Raw genomic sequence first — 23,530 nt, forward strand, 5'->3', positions numbered from 1 at the left:
TTAGTGAAAAACTGGAGAATGCAAAACAGATATCAAGTAGGCATGTATACGAGCTCGATGCACTCACTACGAGGCATTGCATGACAAACTAAGCATACACCCAGCAAATAGACATGGCATAGAAGCTAGACATGGCAAGAACAACAACATAGCATGCATGGATCAACAACAACAAGCTCGGCAAAATTGCTAAACATGTTAACAATCTGCCAGGAACATTTTATAGCAAAAGTAGAGCTCGATTGACTCAAGCTAGGGTGCTCCATAATTGCAAACAAAGACTTGGATGGATAGAGCACAACATTATCTACAAAACATCTTTACTGATCTTTCTCAAAAGAGGCACGGATCACTAGGAAACAACATGAATATATGGCATAAAAATAAGGACAGGGCAAGGACTTAGTGAAATTCTAAGTCCCTGAAATCAGCAACATTGAGTAAGCTACTTTGCATGCTTGTGCTAGTCACCACAGAGATCACAAAAATACATGGCATACACCCCTGTAAAGATGGCATGGCATTATTCAAAACACATGTAGGGCTCAGGGTCATGGCATGCACACATTAATCATGGCAAAAATGACAAAAGTGCATTTGCTGAAATAGATCTGAAACTATCATCACATAGCCCTCTTCCAACAGCATTTCGGGCATCAAGATGAGCTCAAATGAGAATGATGCAATGAGATGAAATGATTTGCTCGTCGAGACGAACATTTTGATATGCTACACGCACGAATCGGAGCACGGTGACGAAGTTATGGCATGCCAAAGTATGCAAAAATGTTGGGGTTTCAGGGGAAAAAGTCAACCGAGTGGAAACTCCGGATCCAGATCTGGCGTGGGGCACTGTAGCAACACGAGGCTCGAAGTTCGCCGGGGTTGAGGTCGCCGGTCGGAGACGAGGAAGAGGCGGGGAGGCGAGGAGGAGGCCGGCTGGAGTCACCGGAGCGGCGAGGGGCAGCGAGGGCGACGAGGAAGCAGCGATCCAAGGCGGCGGCGCGGGGCGGTCGCCGGCGCGGAGCAGCGGCGCTCGTCGGCGCGGTGGCGGCGCGGCGAACCTTGGCGGCAGCGGCGCGGCGACGTTGAGGCGCGAAGGGGAGCGAGCGCTCGGCGGCGCGGGGCGAGGCGCAACCTCGGGTGGCGGCGCGGCTTCGGGCCCGCGGGCCGGAGGGCGCGGGGGCGAAGTGGGGCGCGGGCGCCGGCCAGGTGGCGCGTGCTGAGTGGCTGGGAGCGGTGGCGGGGTGACGTGTCAGCCACCGGTTGGCTGGAGCGACATGTCCGGTGGGGCGGACATTGTCCGGCGCGGGACGAGTTCATCCGGCGGCGTGAGGAGGACGAAGTTAGGGTTTGTACCGCGAAAAATTCGGGGAGGCACACATATATATAGGTAGAGGGAGCTAGGAGTGTCCAAATTGAGCACGGTTTGCAGCCACGCGATCGTGATCGAACGGCCTAGATGATAGAAGGGGTTTATGTGGGTTTTTGGGCCACTTTGGAGGGGTGTTGGGCTACAACACACACGAGGCCTTTTCGGTCCCTCGGTTAACCGTTGGAGTATCAAACGAAGTCCAAATGGCACGAAACTTGACAGGCAGTCTACCGGTAGTAAACCAAGGCGACATGACAAGTCTTGGTCCAATCCAGAAATGTTTAACACCCACCGCTCTCGGATCTCGGGGGCTCCCTCCCACTTCTTAGTGGCAGCACTTAGCTCTGCGCTGGTGAGAAGACAAGAAGACTAGACTTGGTACCGGACGAGGCTTTTCATTTGCTTTCCGTAGTTGGTTTGCCACTTTTTAGTGAGAATTTGCTTTCTGGCGTTCCTTGCTGGCCTGGTTCCATTGTCCTTGTTGCCTCCTTTTCTGCCCTTGGTTCCTTGTTTTTGCCCCGTACTCTCCCTCGCATGCCTCGCGAGGGGGCTAGACAGGGCGCCCTCGTGAGTGTTTTCATTTTCCTGTTTTTCGCAAGGCACCCTCGCTCGAGTTCGCAAGCTGGCGCACCCCTCTCAATCCGTGCCCCCCGGGTACCATGATACAAAGCACTGGGTCATGACTGGCAATGTCTACGACCAGGATTCGGAAGGATAAGAATTTCCTAGCGAATTTTTGTAGTTCTCAGATGCCTTCCGAGCATAGGAGGCCTCGTAAGGCATTGGGGGACGCGCGTCTCGTGAGGCGGAAACTACTTCAGGTGCATCATGCTAAGTTATTCCTACGCGCATACATAAAACGTGGCGCTGCAACATGACACAAGAATGATAAACATAGCACAGCCACTTAGAAATCATAATTGTTGCACGCCCCAGCGGGGCCCCATACTTGTCTCTCTCTTAATGTAGGAAGAAAAGGAAAAAACGAAAAAAGCGAAACATGCTCCCGCGGCAGGTTGCAAGGACGGGCCCATGGCGCTCTCTTGAGCTCAGCCAGACCCCTCCTCGTGCTTCACTAAAGCGCGGCGACGAGATGACCCGCCGCCACCTTCGAAGCAGGCATGGCGGCTGGTCGTAGCCGCCAATGCTGAATCTGTCGCCGGAAGAAGAGTCATCGTAGCTGGACGAGCCTTGGCCGGCGCCAAGGGCGAGCCCGGCTTCACTCTCATCGCGGCTATCGCCAAGGCCGAGCACCTCACCGCCGTCGTTGTCCTCGGGGCAACACCCGACGCGGCAGCCATCTTCCCCGAACACCCTCACATAGAGGGTCGCGTTGCCATCGTACTTGGAGTGGTGGGAGCACCACCGGCCCAGGCCGTGTGCGTGGGCAAACGTCTGCCAGCTGCGAGACAGGACTGTGTTGCCTGCGGCGGAGACCTCGACCGCAACGCACGAAGCCTTGCTGCAGCAGTCGTCCGCCTGCAACCAGAGACCGCCTAGGCCAGTGGCCGGCAGCTCGCCGGCAAAGAAGCGCGGGAGCTGAAGCCATGTGCCGACCGGGTTCTCCGACCACACGACGAACTCCGGTAGCACTTCCGCAGAGTGGAATCATAGCTTGGGCGGCCGCGCGACCATGGCATGCCTCCCTTTGTCAACGGGGCTCCCACAACTCGGGCGACCCCCACCAAGCGAAGAGGCACCACTGCAGCCACGAGGGGCCGCGGTAGAGGTGACGATGTGCTTGCAGGGATGGTCGCGCCCCCTCTTGGGCGGTGGTGAGCTGGGCACCTCCTGGCGAGCCTTCCCCTTCTCCGCAGCCGAGAGCCTCTTCGCAGGCGCCATGGGTGTCGCTGCGGGCAGTGAAGCGAGGAAGAAGAAGGAGCGGGAGAAGCAAAGGAAGAGATCGGTGACGGGAGCTCCGCCCCCTTCCCATTTATAGCCAAGGGGAGGCCAACCACAGGCCTCCACGATCTAAGGTAATAATGATCTTTTTATACATGCAGCAAGGACTCCTCTAGTCGGGTTGTTACCGAGCCGGCGTGGGGAAGCGGAGACGCCCACGACCAATCAATCACCACGCGTCAACCGTGGCTGCAGGCTATTGGGGCCCGTGGTGCTCCGCACTTGCCCTTTGGCTTCGCCTTGAAGCCAAGCCCAAGCACGCCTTGGGCCCGGGGGCTACTGTCGGCATTCTAGGAACGGGGGTCCCCAGACTTGCCTGCCTGCGGCCCACGGCCTGGCTCCACTAGCGGCCCCGTACGGCCCATCTTCACCAGTGAACACTCAAGACCGTCGCGAGGGGCCAGGCCTCGCGACGCGGACGATGCAAGACCTCCTCAGGGGCGGCCTCACCAAGCTGGCTCGCGAGGGCCAGAGAGATCAAGGCAAGGGACACCTCGTGAGGTTTGTGTGATGCAAGCCATGATGACTGGAACCAGGCGGGCGCCAGTGCGCGCAGTCTCCTCGTTTCCTCTTTGGTGCTAAAGAGGCAAGCGCAGGCGAGGAGTCCCGAGGCATCAGGCAAAGGTTTACAAATCAGTGCAACAAGACCAAGACCAGTAGGACAGCAGGACGGGGGTCACTGTGGAGCCCAAGACGGTGTCACTACCAGAGCCTTTGGCAACCAAAGACTACTTTTGTCAGGATAGCTTGTACTAGCTTTCCCCCTTCAAATTGGCCGTTGTGGGATCCCTTCCCGCCTAATATTTGGGAGGACCCCGGGCCTCTATAAATAGGACTAGCCACCACCGTAGAGAGGCATCGGATTTTGGATCGGCTCATCTAGAGAGAGACCATCCATAACCACACATACTGACCAAGCACAAGAACACTCTCCTCAGGAGGCTGTTCTTCCGTTGTAACTATTCATCCTCAGCCCAAGAGGCAATCCACCACACCACACTAGAGTAGGGTATTACACCACATCGGTGGCCCATACCAGTATAAACTCTTGTGTCTCGTGTTCTTTGGGTTCGTCGAGCTAGGCCATGAGATCATAATGTGTGTGAGCTAGAGAGGGGGAGAGATCTTCGTGCGCACCCCAGTGTTCGAACCTCAAGGGTTTTGCCGGACCCCGAAATCCGACAAGCTAACCATCTCACTCCTCATCGCTTGATTAATGCAGCGCCATGCAAACAAACCTTCTCACTTCCGCATGCATGCAAGGGTATATTAATATCCTTGGTTGCTGGTACGAGGCAAACCCCATAAATTTTGCATCGATTAGTGTTAGTGGCCTTTTGCAAATTGTAATTTTGATATACTGGCCTTGTGTACAAAAAAATGGAGGTAGTAACTATTTGACTTCCTTTCCCCTTGCGGTGACGTCGACGATATCTCGAACGTTGTGGTTTGGCGAAGTGTGTTCGACGGATAACACCATTGAGGGAGACCATGGTAAGTCGTAAGAAAGTCGTTCACAAGTGCCCTCTGCAAGCCGAGACAACAGCCTTATTTGCATCCAGGAAGTCCATTGAACCAAAGGACGTGTAAATGTACTAGTACTACTAGTACACAATAGCGTCGTCCGTCTAGCTTAGTGCGGTGAGGTGGTTTCTCGAAGTAGACAATGGAGAAGCGGAGTGAGCGAAGAGTGAAATGATGGTTGCTTCGTCCGTGCTTTGTGATTTTATGCCTCACTGCTTTGTGATTTGTGATAGAAGGGACAGGGGACTAGACTCTGTGCTCTATACTGTACATGCGTCCAAGCATGGGAGAAAGAGGAGAGACGTTGCATTTTTCTATTCCTTCAATCAATCAAACAGGGAGCTTCGGTTCCATCTTTTTGGCTTTGGCAACACCGTCCACAATGGTTCCCATCGATGACAACAGCTATTTTCACATTTGGCTACACATTGTGGATGCCCTTAACCGTACCACTTGGTTTTGCTCCTATGTGCTATCTATACAAATCTCAATTATATTGATCTAAAAAATTATAGAATCAAGATTAGTAAAAAGGAGGTGATTTTGCCGCGCGGATGGCGGGGGAGGTTTCTTATTTTTAGAGGACGTTGGCCTGGCGGTTTGCTAACATGCGGTCCCACATGTCAGTGGTTTACCAAGCCGATCCGCGTCCCACATGAGGCAGAATAACGGCAGAAGAAACAAGTGGTTAACTTGAAGAAGATGAGGGAGAAGCGGATTAAGAAACGAGTGAAATGATGGTTGCTTCGTCCCTCCAACTTATTTTTTACTAGCATTATTATTACTTCGTCCCTCCAACTTAACTACGGGAAAGGTACAGCTTTGTAATTTGACGCCTCATTGCTCATTACTACGTCGGCGCCATGACTGGGGTGCTTCACCCCTGCTGCTCTGTACTGTATTTTGGTATGGCATGTGGACCCAGTAGCTTGATGTCCCACATGTCGGCGAAAGGGACTAGAACATTTATGAAAGCGAGCGCTCCACTCTTACGATGGAGGAGTACACGACACGGTGGCCCGGTGAACTGTCACTTGTACTTTATAGTACTATAGTTTTGCTGTTTCGCACGATCCATCGATACAAACCCGATTAAACAGGAAAGGGCGGGATTTTTTCCGCGCGGTAGATGATACTGGCCATACATTTCAAATGCAACTTTAATGTATGCAAACTGAATAATTAAGTAACAATATGATATCTAGCAAAACTAAAAACACATATGATTTATTGTGTTAGAGTGTAGTAGTAGTGTTGTATTGCATAGTTGTTAGATGTAACATGCGAGAACTTGTAGAGATGTAGTTTTGGAGGGCCTACAGAGAGAAAGCATAATACGGTGACCGAACTTTAGAATACTCTCATTGCGGTCACCATATACATTTTGCAGTGATTATACGGTCACTTGCTCACCTTTCAGCATCGGATTGCACTCTGCTGACCGGCCAAATAGTCTGCGTGGCACCATGTTGACTAGTTAAATTGACCATGTTCCTTGTGGGTCCCACCTGTCAGTTCGCATAGGAAAATGTCAGATAAACACAAATTTACACAGGCGCGACAAGACTCCAATCCGTGCGCGGGAATCACCTGGTTCTGTATGTGTCTGTTAGGGCCTGATGTGCGCATGCACGTGTAGGTTGAGCACTTAGCGTGAGAGTGTGTTGGTCGTGTGGTGTGTGCATGCACGCATGCATGCATGTGTGCGTGTGAGTGTTGCGGTGCGTGTGTGGCTGCCTGTGTACGTGTGAGTGTTGCGTGCGAGCGTGGCTACATGTGTTCGTTTGAGTGTTGCATGCATGCAGTTCGTGTGCATGCGTGCGTGTGTGTATAATCACCACACCATCTCTTGTGTGTTAAAACAGACGACTCAGCATACAAATACAAGGCAACCTTGAACGATGGTGGCGAAGCAGCCTGCCTCCCACCAGGCTCTCATGTCCTAGATGATCATTGAGGGAGTCCTGGATTAGGGGGTCTCCGGACAGCCGGACTGTTAGACTATGAAGATACAGGATTGAAGACTTCGTCTCGTGTCCGGATGGGACTCTACTTGGCGTGGAAGGCAAACTAGGCAATACGGATATGTGTATCTCCTCTTTTGTAACCGACCTTGTGTAACCCTAACCTCTCCAGTGTTTATATAAACCGGAGGATTTTAGTCTGTAGGACAACATACAATCATACCATAGGCTAGCTTCTAGGGTTTATCCTCTCTGATCTCGTGGTAGATCTACTCTTGTACTACCCATATCCTCAATATTAATCAAGCAGGACGTAGGGTTTTACCTCCATCAAGTGGGCCCAAACCTGGGTAAAACATTGTGTCCCCTGCCTCCTGTTACCATCCGCCTTAGACGCACAGTTTGGGACCCCCTACCCGAGATCCGCCGGTTTTGACACCGACATTGGTGCTTTCATTGAGAGTTCCTCTGTGTCGTCGCCGTTAGTCTTGATGGCTCCTACTATCATCGATAGCGATGCAGTCCAGGGTGAGACTTTTCTCCCCGGATAGATCTTCGTGTTCGGCGGCTTTGCACTGCGGGCCAATTCGCTTGGCCATCTGGAGCAGATTGAAAGTTACGCCCCTGGCCACCAGGTCAGGTTTGGAAGCTTAAACTACACGGCCGATATCCGTGGAGACTTGATCTTCGACGGATTCGAGCCTCTGCCTTGTGCGTCAGGCGGTCATGATGAGTACGATTTAGCTCTACCATCGGACAGTGTTCAGGAGATCGCACAGGCAGCCGCTCCGACCCTCAATTCGGAGCCAGTTGCACCGTCCATGGACGGGTGGATGGACCCCGCCACGGAGGCCTTACCCTCAGCGGCGATCGAGCCAAACATCGACCTTACCTTGCACGAGAGTCGTGTTGTTAAACTGTCGGATCCTTCTCCGGCCATGGACTCCGAGCCACCTGCGCCCGTTCCTATCGAATCCGATTGGGCGCCGAACATGGAGTTTACCTCCGCGGATATTTTTCAGCACTCGCCCTTTGGAGACATACTAAACTCATTAAGGTCTCTCTCCTTGTTAGGAGGATCCTGGTCGAACTATGTCCGGCAGGACTGGGATGCGGACGACGAAGAAATTCGCGGCCCACCCACCACCCACTTAGTAGCCACTGTCGACGACTTAACCGACATGCTCGACTTCGACTTCGAAGACATCAACGGTATGGACGATGATGCGGGAGACAAAGAGGTACCACTACCGACAGGGCACTAGATAGCCACCTCATCATACGATATATACATGGTGGATACACCCAAAGAAGGCAATGGCGACGAGATAGCGGAGGATGACCCCTCCAAGAAGCAACCCAAGCGCCGACGTCAACGGCGCCGCTCTAAGTCCCGCCAAAGCAAAAGTAGTGATACCAGCACAGGAGATAATAACACTCCGGATAGTGCCGAAGACAACAACAATCCCCTCCAGCAAGATTTAGATCAGGAGGATGGAAGAGCTAGCCCTCCTGAGGGAGCGGCAGATGGAGAGGCGGAGGATGATAATTACATGCCCCCTCCGAAGACGAGGCAAGCCTCGGCAATGACGAATTCGCCGTACCAGAGGATCTCGTCGAACAAGAGCGCTTCAAACGCCGGCTTATAGCCACGGCAAATAGCCTTAAGAAAAAGCAGCAGCAGCAACTTCAAGCTGATCAAGATCTGCTAGGTAACAGATGGACTGAAGTCCTCGCGGCCGAGGAATATAAACTCGAGCGCCCCTCCAAGAGTTACCCAAAATGCAGGTTGCTACCCTGACTGGAGGAAGAAGCGTATGACGCGGCCGACCGGCCACCTCATGGCCGCGATAGAGAGGCATTCCAGCCAAAAACTCAGCCTGCACCCCGACACCATTCAAATAAAAATGCATGGGGAGATACGCCAGACCTGCGAGACATATTGGAGGACAAAGCAAAGCATGCAAGATCGATCTACGGATCACGAGGATGCGCCACTATGCAAGACGATAAACGTCACGCCGGATACAGTAAAAGTAAATCCGGCCGGGCCGAACACAGCAGGCAAGACCCATTCGAGCTGCATCGTGATATAGCCCAATACAGAGGTGCCGCACACCCCTTATGCTTCACAGACGAAGTAATGGATCATCAAATCCCAGAAGGTTTCAAACCTGTAAATATTGAATCATATGACGGCAAAATAGATCCCGCAGTATGGATCAAGGATTTCCTCCTCCACATCCACATGGCCCGCGGTGATGACTTACACGCCATCAAATACCTCCCACTAAAGCTCAAGGGACCAGCGCGGCATTGGCTTAACAGCTTGCCAGCATAGTCCATTAGCTGTTGGGAAGATCTGGAAGCCGCATTCCTCGACAACTTTCAGGGCACTTATGTGTGGCCACCAGATGCCGATGACTTGAGCCACATAATTCAGCAGCCAGAAGAATCGGCCAGGCAATTCTGGACTCGGTTCCTAACAAAGAAAAATCAAATCGTCGACTGTCCGGATGTAGAGGCCCTAGCGGCTTTCAAACACAACATCCGCGACGAATGGCTAGCCCAGCACCTTGGTCAGGAAAAGCCGAAATCTATGGCAGCCCTCACGACACTCATGACCCGCTTTTGTGCGGGAGAAGACAGCTGGCTGGCTCGCAGTAATAACATATCAAAGAACCATGGTACTTCGGATACCAAGGACGGCAATAGCAAGTCATGTTGAAACAAACATAAGCGCCGCATTAACAGCGATAATACCGAAGATACAGCAGTCAATGCCGGATTCAAAGGCTCTAAACCCGGTCAGCGGAAAAAGCCATTCAAACAAAGTACGCTGGGTCCGTCCAGCTTGGACCGTATACTCGATCGCTCGTGTCAAATACACGACACCCCAGAAAAGCCAGCCAATCACACCAATAGGGATTGTTGGGTGTTCAAGCAGGTCGGCAAGTTAATTGCTGAAAACAAGGACAAGGGGCCACATAGCGATGACGAGGAGGAGCCCTGGTAGCCACACACCGGAGGACAGAAGAGGTTTCCCCCACAAGTGCGGACGGTGAACATGATATACGCAATCCACATCCCTAAGAGGGAGCGAAAGCGTGCACTCAGGGACGTATATGTGTTGGAGCCAGTCGCCCCAAAGTTCAACCCATGGTCCTCCTATCCGATCACTTTCGATCACAGGGACCATCCCACTAGTATCCGTCATGGCGGATTTGCCGCACTGGTTCTGGACCCAATCATTGACGGATTTCACCTCACTCGAGTCCTTATGGATGGCGGCAGCAGCCTGAACCTGCTTTATCAGGACACAGTGCGCAAAATGGGTATAGACCCCTCAAGGATCAAACCCACAAAAACGACCTTTAAGGGCGTCATTCCAGGCGTAGAAGCCCATTGCACAGGCTCAATTACACTGGAAGTGGTCTTCGGATCCCCGGATAACTTCCGAAGCGAAGAGTTAATCTTCGATATAGTCCCGTTCCGCAGTGGTTATCACGCACTGCTCGGGCGAACCACATTTGCGAGATTCAATGTGGTTCCGCATTATGCATACCTCAAGCTCAAGATGCCAGGACCTCGCGGGGTTATTACATTAAATGGAAACACAGAGCGCTCTCTCCGAACGGAGGAGCACACCGCGGCCCTCACAACAGAAGCGCAAAGAAGCCTCTCAAGGCAATCCACCAGTTCGGCGTTTCAAGACCCGGAAACCTTCAAGCGCGCTCGGAGCAATCGGCAACTAGACCGCCTGGCACGATCTGAGCTTGCGTAGCAATGCGGCCCCCACCCCAGTCCCAGCCAAACGACGAAACTCGTGCCACGCATACATAATTATGCATTAAAAATACCATGGGCATAGGTGGGGAGGGGGCACAACTATGGCATGCCCCAAGACGCGGCTTAAACCGCACTAGGGGCTTCCCGTTTGGTTATTTTTCTCTTTTTCAGGACCTTAATCTCTGCAAACCCTGTCCGGCAGCACTATTGCCGAACACATGATGCAGCAACCAAGGAGGCAGAAAGCTACGTCACACCACGGAATTCCCAGGTGGATTACAATAACGAGTGAAATATTTGATTTAATATTGTTCCTCAGCTTGCCCTTGGAAGGGACATAGTCCTACTCTTTGCTTATTGCACCATCAGGATCATTCTGCTTTAACGCGCCTTTTTGAATAAACAACGCATAACATTACGACTATTATTGCAATTCTTGTTATATATATATATATATGTGTGTGTGTGTGTGTGTGTGTGTGTGTGTGTGTGTGTGTTCATCAATGCGCATTGCAACCGTACACTTTGGTACGGCCAATACACCAGGGGCTTACGTACCCCACAATATGGTGCGAAAAGTCCGAACACTTTCACAAGTGCGGCACCCCGAACTTATAGCATTATATGCATCAGCTCCGAATCATGTCTTTGGTCAAATGTTGGGTTTGCCCGGCTCCTATGTTTTGGTACCCTACATTCCGCTCTATCGGCTAAGGTAGCGCTAGGAGAACTACTGCGATTGTGCCCCGGTTCTGATGGGCTAAGCACCTCAGTAGAGAAAGCTAAAACTGACTGTCATGATAAGGTGAGAGACTGGTCGTTGTTCGGTGAGGTTTTCGAGTCCCTAAAGACTTATGCCGCTTAGAGCGAGGGGTCGGCCCAGTCCGGCTTAAAGGCGTGTATCGCGCCCCGAATTCGGCCTTCCGAATACTAGGGGTTCGCCGAAATTTAAAATTATAGAATTCTATGTCTAAGTGAGAGTGATAAATCATTATTAGTCCAGTTGCCTTGTTCGTTGTGCTGAGCACCTCCCTCAAAGGACCCAAACATGGGAACAAGAGTGCTCAGGTTTATCCCGAACACCCCAGCACTCGTGGCATGGGGGCAGAAGCCGAGGACTAGCCATCTCTCAGATTGGATAAACAGCCAAACAGAAGGTAATATTTTAAATTCAAACAAGCATTGCATAGCGCATATGAAACAAGTTTTCATCATACAGGATCACACGAGAAAGTTCATTCAAATATTACATCCTTTGAACATTCGTCCGCTACAAGACGGGCACCCTTCAGGACACCCTCATAATAAATTTCGGGGGTGCGATGCTCCTTGCCCTGCGGCGGTCCTTCCTTGATCAGCTTCACGGCGTCTAGCTTGGCCCATTGCACCTTCACACGGGCGAATGCCCAGCGTGCACCTTCGATGCAGACAGACCGCTTGACGACCTCCAGCCGTGGGCAGGCGTCCACAAGCCGCCTCACCAGGCCGAAGTAGCTGCTTGGAAGGGCGTCGCCAGGCCACAGCCGGACTATAAAGCCCTTCATGGCCTGTTCGGCCGCTTTATGTAGCTCGACCAGCTGCTTCAGCTGGTCGCTCATGGGCACCGGGTGTTCGGTCCCAGTATATTGAGACCAGAACAGCTTCTCCATTGAGCTCCCCTCCTCGGCCTGGTAATAATGTGCGGCATCCGACACGCTGCGGGGTAAATCTACGAATGCTCCTAGAGAGCTCCGGAGTCGGGTAAGTAACAGGTAATTTACTCTCACATGCTTGCTTTGCATATAGAATGCCTTACCCGCCGCTATCTTCCTCATCGCATCAATCTCCTGGAGGGCCTTCTGTGCTTCGGCCTTGGCACTCTTTGCACTTTCACGGGCGGCAGCAAGCTCGGACTCTCGCGTCTTCGAGTCACGCTCCAACGCCTCATGCTTCGACATGAGATCTTGGAGCTCTTGCTTCACCTCGCCCACCAGTGCTTCTTGCCTTTCCCGCTCGGTCGGCTCCTTGGCCGCCTTGTCTTCGGCCTCGGTTAGCGCTTCCTTCAGGGTCGCCACCTCGGTCGTGGCCCCTGGCAAATATACGATGATCCTGTCATTTTGCAATCGCCTCTTCTTTTATATATACATAGACAGGGTCTTACTTACCCTTGTTCTCCTCGAGCTGCCTCTTGGCAAGGCTGAGCTCTTTCTTGGACCCCTCGAGGTCCTGCTTCAGTGTGGCGACCTCCGCAGTCAGTGTGGCTGAGGCCAGCAGCGAAGCCTGCATACGCATATTAACATACTTATATTATACTCCTGCGACGTTGGTTGATCCTCTGTTCGGCTTTTCTTTGTGAACACCAAACAGAGCATCAGGGGCTACTATCTATGGAGTAATATTTTTCCTATATTTTAACACTTACCTCAAAGCCTGTTAGAAGGCTGGCACAGGCTTCAGTCAATCCTCTCTTGGTGGACTGAACCTTCTGGACCACCGCACTCATAATAGTGCGATGCTCCTCGTCGATGGAAGCGCTGCGAAGCGCTCCCCACAGATTGTCCGGTGCCTCTGGATGGACAGAGGTCACCGACACAGGCATCTTGCCCCTCTTGGAAGGAGGCCGCCTGCCCGAATCCGGAACCGCTGGAGGTTCCGGCACGGTGTTCGGCTGAGGGCCGAACTCGGAGCCCTCGGGGGCCTTGTCCCCTCTGCTCCCGGAGTCTGGTAGGTCGCCTTGAGGCACCTCCAGGACTGTCTCCCCTTGATCCGGTGCCTCTTGAGACAATACCTCGGTGTCGTCCGCAGGGCAAGGGAAGGTGGCGGTCGAAAGTGGATCGCTATCCATATATGACGAGCCCAGGGAGCCGTCCGACGATACATCGATACTAGCTTATGGCGGCCTGCATAATCATATTCGGCGTTAGGGGAAGCAGTGCACAAAAGGGTACTATGAGTTACTCTGGTGTCCGAATACTTATGACCTCCCCAGGGGCTTGGCCCTGGGCAACCACTCGTCTTCGCCTTCAGCGGCGGCGGTGGAGCTGTCCGAAAGGAGAGTCCTTCCCTTCTTGGACCCTTCGGCCCCCAGTTGGGGCGGCCTTTCTTTTCTTGTCTCCCCCAACTGAAGGGGGAGCATCTTCTTCTTCCTCGTCGTCTTTGGGGGAGGAGTGTGCCGCAGAGTCATCGGACAATGAGTCCGATAACACCTGGCGTCGGGAACTCTTTCGGGTTACCTTGGCCTTCTTGGTCTTCTATGGCACCTTGTAAGGAGCCGGAGTCAGCATCTCCGTCAGGAGAGCGTTTGATGGACCTTCGGGCAAGGGAGCCGGACAGTCGATCTGTCCGGCCATTTCCTGCCAGTCTTGTCAAAGGAACGGGAGCTTAGATCCTGCATAGAGTCAAACTATGAAAAACGAGTATCCTGTAAGAGGTAAAACAGCTTACCGCGCTGGCTTGGCGCTTTGGGCAGAATCAGCGATCCTCGGTAGTAGGAGGAGGAACCTCGGCGCCCTTGAATAGCACCTTCTAGGCATCCTCGTGTGTCGTATCGAAGAGCCTGCTCAGAGTTTGGTGCTGGGCCGGGTCGAACTCCCACAAGTTGAAGGCCCGTTGTTGACACAGGAGGATCCGGCGGACGAGCATGACCTGGACTACGTTGACGAGTTTGAGCTTCTTGTTCACCATGTTTTGAATACATGTTTGGAGTACGATCAGCTCTTCCGAACTACCCCAGGACAGGCCCTTCTCTTTCCAGGAGGTGAGCCGCATGGGGATGCCAGATCGGAACTCGGGGGCCGCTGCCCATGCAGGGTCACGCGGCTCGGTGATGTAGAACCACCCCGATTGCCACCCCTTTATGATCTCCACGAAGGAGCCCTCGAGCAATGTAACATTGGGCATCTTGCCCACCATGGCGCCTCCGCACTCTGCCTGGCGGCCTCCCACTACCTTCGGCTTGACATTGAAGGTCTTCAGCCATAAGCCGAAGTGGGGCTTGATGCGGAGGAAGGCCTCGCACACGACAATAAACGTCGAGATGTTGAGGATGAAGTTCGGGGCCAGATCGTGGAAATCCAGGCCGTAGTAGAACATGAGCCCCGGACGAATGGGTGGAGTGGGAATCCTAGTCCGCGGAGGAAATGGGTAAGGGACACTAAGCTGCCCCTCATCTGGGAGCTGGTGCGCAATGTCGTCGGGCAGGTATCCGGCTCTCCTCAGCTTCTTGATGTGTCCCTCCGTGACGGAGGAGACCATCCACCTGCCTCCCGCTCCGGACATGGTTGGAGAAGGTTGAGGTAGGAAGTGCGGACTTGGGCGCTGGAGCTCGAGTGTGCGAAAATGGATGAGCAAAGGAGGAAGAAGGCATGGATAAAAAGGTGAATCCTTATGCCTTTATATAGGCGGACGAAACTAAGCATCCCCACTAGCCTGGTAAAACTCGCTTATCCCCCAAGCACCATAATTAATGGCGAGGTTGGGTTACCCACACCCGTATTGATGAGAATCCCGTGAAAAGGGGACACGATCTCTGCTTTGACAAGACGTGTCAAAAAACTGCCTCGTGTTATGTGCGGGGCTAGTTAAAGGAAACTGTTCGAATAATCACCAGGCCATGACATAATGTCGTGTTGCCAAAACAAGTCAGCAAATTGGATTTGTGGAAATATTATTCTCTCTACGGTGGTATGTGGAACTTATTTTGCAGGGTCGGACACTATCCTTATATTCAAATTCTTCCGTGGTATATTCGGAGGAGGAACCCACCTTGCAATGCCGAAGACAATACTGCGTGCTGGACTCATCGTCACTGAAAGCCTGGTTCAGGGGCTACTGAGGGAGTCCTGGATTAGGGGGTCTCCGAACAGCCAGACTATCTCCATTGGCTGGACTGTTAGACTATGAAGATACAGGATTGAAGACTTCGTCTCGTGTCCGGATGGGACTCTACTTGGCGTGGAAGGCAAGCTAGGCAATACGGATATGTGTATCTCCACTTTTGTAACCGACCTTGTGTAACCCTAACCTCTCCGGTGTCTATATAAACTGAAGGATTTTAGTCCGTAGGACAACATACAATCATACCATAGGCTAGCTTCTAGGGTTTAGCCTCTCTGATCTCGTGGTAGATCTACTCTTGTACTACCCATATCATCAATATTAATCAAGTAGGACGTAGGGTTTTACCTCCATCAAGAGGGCCCAAACCTGGGTAAAACATTGTGTCCCCTGCCTCCTGTTACCATCTGCCTTAGACGCATAGTTCGGGACCCCCTACCCGAGATCCGCCGGTTTTGACACCGACAATCATGCTAACCACTCCAGCCGGATGTCTAGCTTGTATTGCTTCCAATTTGGTTAAACTGCATCTGCTTAGCTTACACATTATACCTTTGAATATGACATGTCTTCCTGTTTTTGGTACATACTAGTACATCTGTCTATTAACCATGTTCTTACATCAAACTAATGTTCTTGTGTATCCCTCATCAAGCACTTATGATGAGGCAGTCAGGCCAGTGGACTACTGTGAGTAAAGATCCTCATTTAAAGAATGCAGCGTCAGCCTCCCATGATTCTCAAGAATGGCAAGGCTAGATGAAGAAAGTGAACGTAGCTCTGTAGTTGATTACCGCATTTCCCCTACACTAGCATCGGAGGTGCTTGCTCTACATATTGCTCTGCTCCAGTTCCCTCTGCTTACACCTGGTCAATTTGTTGATCGTCCCTTTTATTTCTGATTTTCAAAAGGGCCCCGCTCTCATCTCTGCTGACGAAGCCTTTATCTCTGTCTCTATTATCCTCATACCTGCTGATCTCTTCGACTGATAGAGTCTATGTTATTGGTGAAGCTGGTTCTACCTCAACAATAGGATCTGCAAATGGATTTTCAACTAACAACCTTGCTTCAATTTGTGATGAAAGGTCGACTAGTTTTCACCGAATCTTCAATTACGCACTGGTAACTTTTTTCCATTTCCGAGGTCCAGAGGGGAAGAAACTTGGCAGCATGATATGTGGTTGCATGTTGCATATGGTGTCTAGATTGTAATTCTTCCAATCTGGTTAAATTGCATGTGCTATTCTGCTTAGTTTATAAATTATACCTGTTAATGTGACATGCCTTCCTATTTTTAGTACATAGTACATCTGTCTATTAAGCAAGTTCTTACATAAAACTATTGTTTTTTTGTATCACGCATCAATCAATATGACGAGACACCTTTAGTATATGCAGTGTGATATTAGTTGCATCTTTCATATGATTTATAGCATGCGCTGCTTCTAATTTGTTGAAATGGCATTTATGATGGGACACTTTTAACTTGGCAGAGTCATATTGGTTGCATCTTTCATGTGGTGTCTAGCTTGCATTGCTTCTTATTTGTTGAAATGGTTTCTGCTTAGTTTACACAAACAGTTGTGAATATGCCATGTCATCTTGTTTTTGGTATTATTCCATCCTGGTATCATGTGTTTGCCTTACATCAAATTAGTGATTGTCAGTATCATGCACGAAGGAGTTCTAAAGAGTGAATTTTATTGATTTTTCTTGTCAGTTTTACTTGACAATTCAAAATTAATAAAGCGGAAGGAAGTTAGCAAGGCAGCGGATAAAGGTGCTCCTTCCAAACTGAGGGCCTCTACAGATTCTACTCCTCCATCCCCCCAAGATGATTTCCAAGACAACACATTCATAGACACTCAACATAGCTGTGTTGATGATGAGCACGTCTCCCCTAGTGCACCATCACTGTAACTTGGCACTATTCTATGTGGTTGCATGTTATGTGTGATGTCTAGCTTATATTGCTTCTAATTTTTTTTAATTCCATCTGCTTACTTTACACATTATACTTGTGAATAAGACATGTGTTCCTGTTTCTAGAACATAAAATATCTGTCTATCACACCATGTTCTTACATCAAAGTACTACTGTTGTGTAACCTGCAATAATCACTTAGCATAAGACACGTTTGACTTGGGAGTGTGATATAGGTTACATCTCACATTGTTTTCTAGCTTGTACTACTTCTAATTTGTTGAAATGGCACTTATGACGAGACAGTTTTAACTTGGCAGAGTGATATTTGTTGCATCTTTCATATGGTGTCTAGCTTTCATTGCTTCTAATTTATTGAAATGCCTTCTCCTTATTTTACACATCATAAGTTGTGAATATGCAATGTTGTGAATATGCAATGGCACTAATGACGAGAGACCTTTAACTTGGTAGTGTGATGTTGTTTGCATCTTGCATATGATTTATTTCTTGTACTGCTTCACATTTGTTTAAACACCATTTATGATGAGACACTGTTAACTTGGCAGAGCGATATTTGTAGCATCTTTCATATGGTGTCTACCTTCCATTGCATTGCTTCTAATTTAGTGAAATGTCTTATGCTTAGTTTAGTAGTTTACACATCATAGTTCTGGTTATCTCATGCCGTCCTATTTTTCGTACATATTACATCCTCCTATCATGTGGTTGTCTAACATCAAAGTTTAGTTCATTTGTATCACGCATCAATTTGTTCTGAAGAACTAAATTGTTATTCGTTTTTCTTGTCGGCTTGACTTAACATGGCACAGAGAAAGAGGAAGCAACAAAGATTGACAGAGAACGGGAAGCGAAAGGATCCTGCAGATTCTGTTGGTACTGATGGTGCAATAGAAGGTCAAAGTCCAACGGAAAATTGTACAAACAGGGTATCCCGTGCTACACGAGCTGCATAACAAGCCAAACAGAAACAAATAGCTGCCACCAAACAAGCAGAGACAACCCTAGTTGTTGCAACACCTTCCACCATACCACCAGCTGCACGATTTACTCATTGGTCAACTCAGCTAGCAGCATGTTCCCAAGCTCTCTTGCCACCTAACACTACTTCCGAAGCACTCTTGACACAAGATGAGTTGGCAAGATCAGATGAACTTTGTGAGCTTCAACAGGAAGAAGGCAGTTGCTGGAGTCAAGTTACAGTTGCATGCTTCTTTATATGTAGTATCACAGTTTGATGTACACTAACACTTCCTATGTTCGTTGTTGGACTAGCACCTAGGCGCAAGAGGAAACAAACATCAGGGATAATGCCCGATAGGTTAAATAAATCTAGAGGAGGAAGAATGGAGATTCGTTTTGAGGCAGGTTTAAAAAGGCCACATGATGCTACAAAGTCAGCCAAGTTAGTATCAGAGGCAGCAATTGTCGTTAGGTGTCATGTACGTATCCTACCAACATAGATTCAGTACAGGAATGACAAAGACAAAACCCAGTTCAACACCTTCCTCGACCATTTATCTGTAAGTATGGTTATGTATGGAAACTAGTAATATCATCTTGCTCTGTCCCATTCTTTCTAGGTTGCTGATAATGAGACTCCCATAATTTTCAACACATGAGGTTCAAGTTGGATAGCCAAGATGATGCACCCAGACAAGCTTGCACCCATGTTTTCAAGTCTGCTCTGCGACAGTATCGGTATAACTTGAGGAAAACTCACTTTGAAGGCAAGGCTAACAGTGAACTTGCCCAAACATCTCCAGTGGAAAATATATCGGATGAAGACTAGAGAGGCCTCGTTAAACACTGGTCTGATCCGAAGTATCAGGTACATTATATATATGTGATCAGATCACCTGTTGATGACCTATTTACGCATGTGCCACACAAATCTATCTTCTTGTAGGTGAACTGTTCAAAGAACAAGGCCAAGCGTACGAAAGTGAAATTCCAACAGACGACAGGATCTCGTAGCTATATTGCACACTGCGAGGCTCTTGTAATTAGCTGCTATTTCACTCTTTTCGCTCTACCATATTATCAGATCTATATTGACTTGTTCTAAATGCAGAGGAAAGCCCGTAAGGACCAAAAAGTACTTGAACCAAATGATGTGGAAATTTTCAAGGACTGTCACACCAGCAAGACGAAGGGCATGACTACACCAGTCAAAGCCGTTGTTGTAAGTCCTTAATCCTCATGCCTTTTAACTACTACATACTCTGACTCGTGCCTTAAACTGCATGGTTTGCAGCCAATGTCGATTGCTCTTTTCAATTTTATACACAATTGTCTTAGCGTATCATTGCAACTTACAAGGTTTAAAAGAGAGGAGTGATGTTCCTTTGATCTTGACCTGTAATCTAGTTTCGTGCTGGACTTGCCCACACAACGTTACAATTGCCTGTTTGTCTGTTCTTAGTTGTTTTGTGATATGAATGATGTCATACTATGCTTACCATATTATAAACTTTATCTCTTTATCCTTAGCTGTCAATACAGTGTGAAGAAATAGACAATACATTAGCCATGGTACATGGTCATATGTTTGGAACCTAGTTTTATTATGTCCTTTGCAGTAAAATACAACTAATATTTTACATGGGTTCACCAAAATAAGTTTTGTATATAGACCAAAGTTATTTTGTTTGGTTTTGCTGCCTCCTTAATATCTTCAGTTCTGGTACTACTAATGTAAAAACTCAATTTTTCAGCAAGGTATGGAAAAAATGGTGGAACTGCCACCTTCTGAAGGTGGCGAGGCAACTATAACCGCAATGTCAGCTCTTGATGCAGTGGGTCAGTACATATCCACTAACAGTGCCAAAAGCATGTTCCTACGTAATACTGGGTTGGTTGTTAAGGCAATCTTGTCCAAACTGCCTCATGATCAAAATATGCAAGCTCAAAACAATGTTATTTCTGTGCTCCAGACACAAGTCCATTCCCTAACAAAGACCCTTTGTGAAACAAGGACAGACATTGTTCGATGTCATCAAGATATGCATGGTTTTGAAACTAGACTATCAGACATTTGCTATGTTGTTCATGAGCCTAGGAGAAATGAAGGCGAAGGTTATGGTGCTCCATCGGACAATACAGCATGAAAACGTAACAGTCAGGTCAAATGAACCGAGCTTCTGAACTTCTGGTGGTGCATTTATCTGCCAGACTGTTAACTTTTATGCCAACCTTCCTTTTGTTTTATAGTTGTAATTTGTTTTGTTGCAATACAAAATTTGTTCTTAACGTGCAGCCACTGGCTGAAGAAAACAACAGGCCATTTTTGAATAGTGTAGGGTGTTCCCTATATTTGCACTAGTGGCGATCTTTGATGCCTAGTGAACTACTAGAAAAAAGGCTATTAGTGGCGCACCTATTTTTGCCATTAATTGCGCACTATATGTGCGCCACTATTACCACGCCACTAGTAACAAATACTAATGGCACACCTCTGGTGCGCCATTAGTATTGCAGGTAACAGTGGCACACCTTGTAGTGCACCATTAGTATTGCAGGTAACAGTGGTGCACCTTGTAGTGCGCCATTACTATTGCTACAGGTGCGCCACTGGTAAAAAAAATTTGAATTTTTTTTATTTTTTTAATTTAGAAGGCAGGAAAATAGTAGTGGCGCACCGTCTAACCCCCACCATGCGCCATTGCTATTTTTGAATTTTGAATTTGGATGTGGATCTAGATCTGACTCATTTTTTGGCTTGTTCTTTTGCTTGTTTTTTTCTTCAATTTTTTCCTAATTTCATTCTCGACCTGGATCTGGTACGTTCTTTGTGCCGGGGGAGCTCCACATGTGGCTGGAAGTAGAGGAGGAGGGAGGAGAGACCGTGAGGAGGAGAGGAGGGAGGAGAGACAGTGAGGATCAGGAGAGGAGGGAGGAGGAGGTCGCCGGAGAGGAGGAGGAGGACTGTGAGCAGGAGAGGAAGGAGGACCACCATGAGGAGGAGAGGAGGGAGGAGGTCGTCGGAGGAGGAGCACCGTGAGGAGGAGAGGAGGGAGGAGGAGGTCGCCGGAGGAGGAGCACCGTGAGGAGGAGATCACCTGAGGAGGAGCACCGTGAGGAGGAGGAGGTCGCCGGAGAGGAGGAGATGGAGTGGAGGAGAGGAGGAGAAGAATGAAGGGGTAAGTGGCTGGCCGACCCTTTTAAACTACTGTCCCAACTTAGCAGCGGCGCATCGTGCACTGGTGCGCCATTGCTATTTTTTTGAATTGTGAAGGCGGGAAAATAGTAGCGGCGCACTATTCACTGATGCGCCATTGCTAATTCTTTTTTATTTTTTCGATTATTTTTGAATTGTGAAGTCGGGAAAATAGTAGTGGTGCATTATTCATAAGGTGCGCCATTGCTAACTTGTTTTTATTTTTGTATTTTTTGAATTTTGAAGGCGGGAAAATAGCAGTGGCACACCATGCACTAGTGCGCCATTGCTAATTTATTTGTTTTTTGCATTTTTTCGAATTTTTTTGCCTCCAGATCTTAAAAGCATCGTAACTTTTTTCTGTTAGGTTTCTGAGGATTCTAGAAAATCGATAATGGGCTTAGCCCGTCGAATTCGGGTGTAACTTTTCGAGTAGATGATTTTTCATGTAAAAAACTTTTTCATCGGAGGTCATATGCAAAACCCAATATGACAGAAAATGGATGTGGTGGGCTCCTACTTCTATGACAAAAAATAATGACAGAAAATGGGCTTTTCGTCCTGGGCGGGCCGGAGACGCAGTTGCATGACATTCTTTGGGCCGTCCATGATGGAAAAAACCATGGTATAAGCGAGGAGGAGGAAAATTTTGGGGAGTTCCCGGTTACGGTGGGAGGTCGGGGGCCGAGCGATGCGCGTTTCTCTCATACATGTACGCGCGTGTGTGCGAGGCGTTGGCTCTAACCGAACCCGAGCGAGGCGTTGCGCTCTAACTGAACCCGAGCAATTGCACTGCAGGCTACGCGTTACTGAACCCGAGCGATCGATCGATGGCTGTTAACTGAACCCGATCGAGCGATTCCTTCGCTACTACTGCTAACTAAAGCCGATCGATGCTGCCTCTAGATGAACAGTGAGCGTTGCGGGGGGTTGGATGAACAATTCCCGGTGGGGGTGGATGAACAGGACCCCGTGGTGTTGCCTCTGGATGAACAGGACCCCGATCGATCGAGCCGGTTGGGGCTGGATGAACAGGACCCCGTGGAGGGCTGGATGAACAGGACCACCCCGTGGAGGGCTGGATGAACAGTAGACGGTGGAGGGCAGGATGAACAGTAGCCCGTGGAGGGGTGGTTGAACAGGAGCCCGTGGAGAGGGCTGGTTGAACAGTAGCCAGTGGAGTAGCACGCATTGGAGGCTGGATGAACAGGAGCCCGTGGATGAACAGTCGCAGGTGGAGGCTGGAGGAGGTCGACGGTGGATGAACAGTAGCTCTTGGAGGCTGCAGGGGGTCGACGGTGGAGATGAACAGTATCCCATGGAGTCCCGTTTTGCTGTACACCACACCCCTCCCGATGAACAGGACCCCCGTTTCGACCGTAGTGCTCCAACACAAGTTTGCTTCCTCCGTTTTGCGGTACGCCACACCCCTCCCGATGAACAGGACCCCCGTTTCGACCGTAGGAGGTCTGTTTCCTCCATTTTGCGGTACGTCAGACCCCTCCCGATCAACAGGACCCCGTTACGAACGTAGGAGGTCTGTTTCCTCCGTTGTGCGGTATGCCAGGCCTCGTTTCCATCGCCGGTTCCGTCCATGCCCTCCCGATGAACATGACCACGCATTCTGTTCCGACCTAGCTGGTTGGCTCCCACGCGTTCCGTTGCCTCCCCATGAACACGACGCATTCCGCTGCCTCCCCATGAACACGACGCATTCCGTTGCCTCCCCATGAACACGACGCATTCCGTTGCCTCCCCATGAACACGAGATGACGCTATTTCTCCCTTCCGACCCAGCCATGTACACGAGCCCTCGCTGTACGTATGCGCAAGTAGGCGTTCGAGACCCCGCCCGTATGAACACATACGTGGCCGTATTTTCTTTCTTGCACCCTGGCCGTTCTACGTACATGTACAAGCTATGTGCGCGCCTCTACTACGACACGTGCACGCCTCTACTATGACACATGCGCGCCTCTACATCGACCAGTATGTATGTACACGTTCGCGACCAGAATGACAATGCTACATACGCTTCGACCAGGTGGGTCTCGAC

Source organism: Triticum dicoccoides, chromosome 7A (genome assembly GCF_002162155.2).
Source record: "Triticum dicoccoides isolate Atlit2015 ecotype Zavitan chromosome 7A, WEW_v2.0, whole genome shotgun sequence".
Taxonomy (NCBI): Eukaryota; Viridiplantae; Streptophyta; class Magnoliopsida; order Poales; family Poaceae; genus Triticum; species Triticum dicoccoides.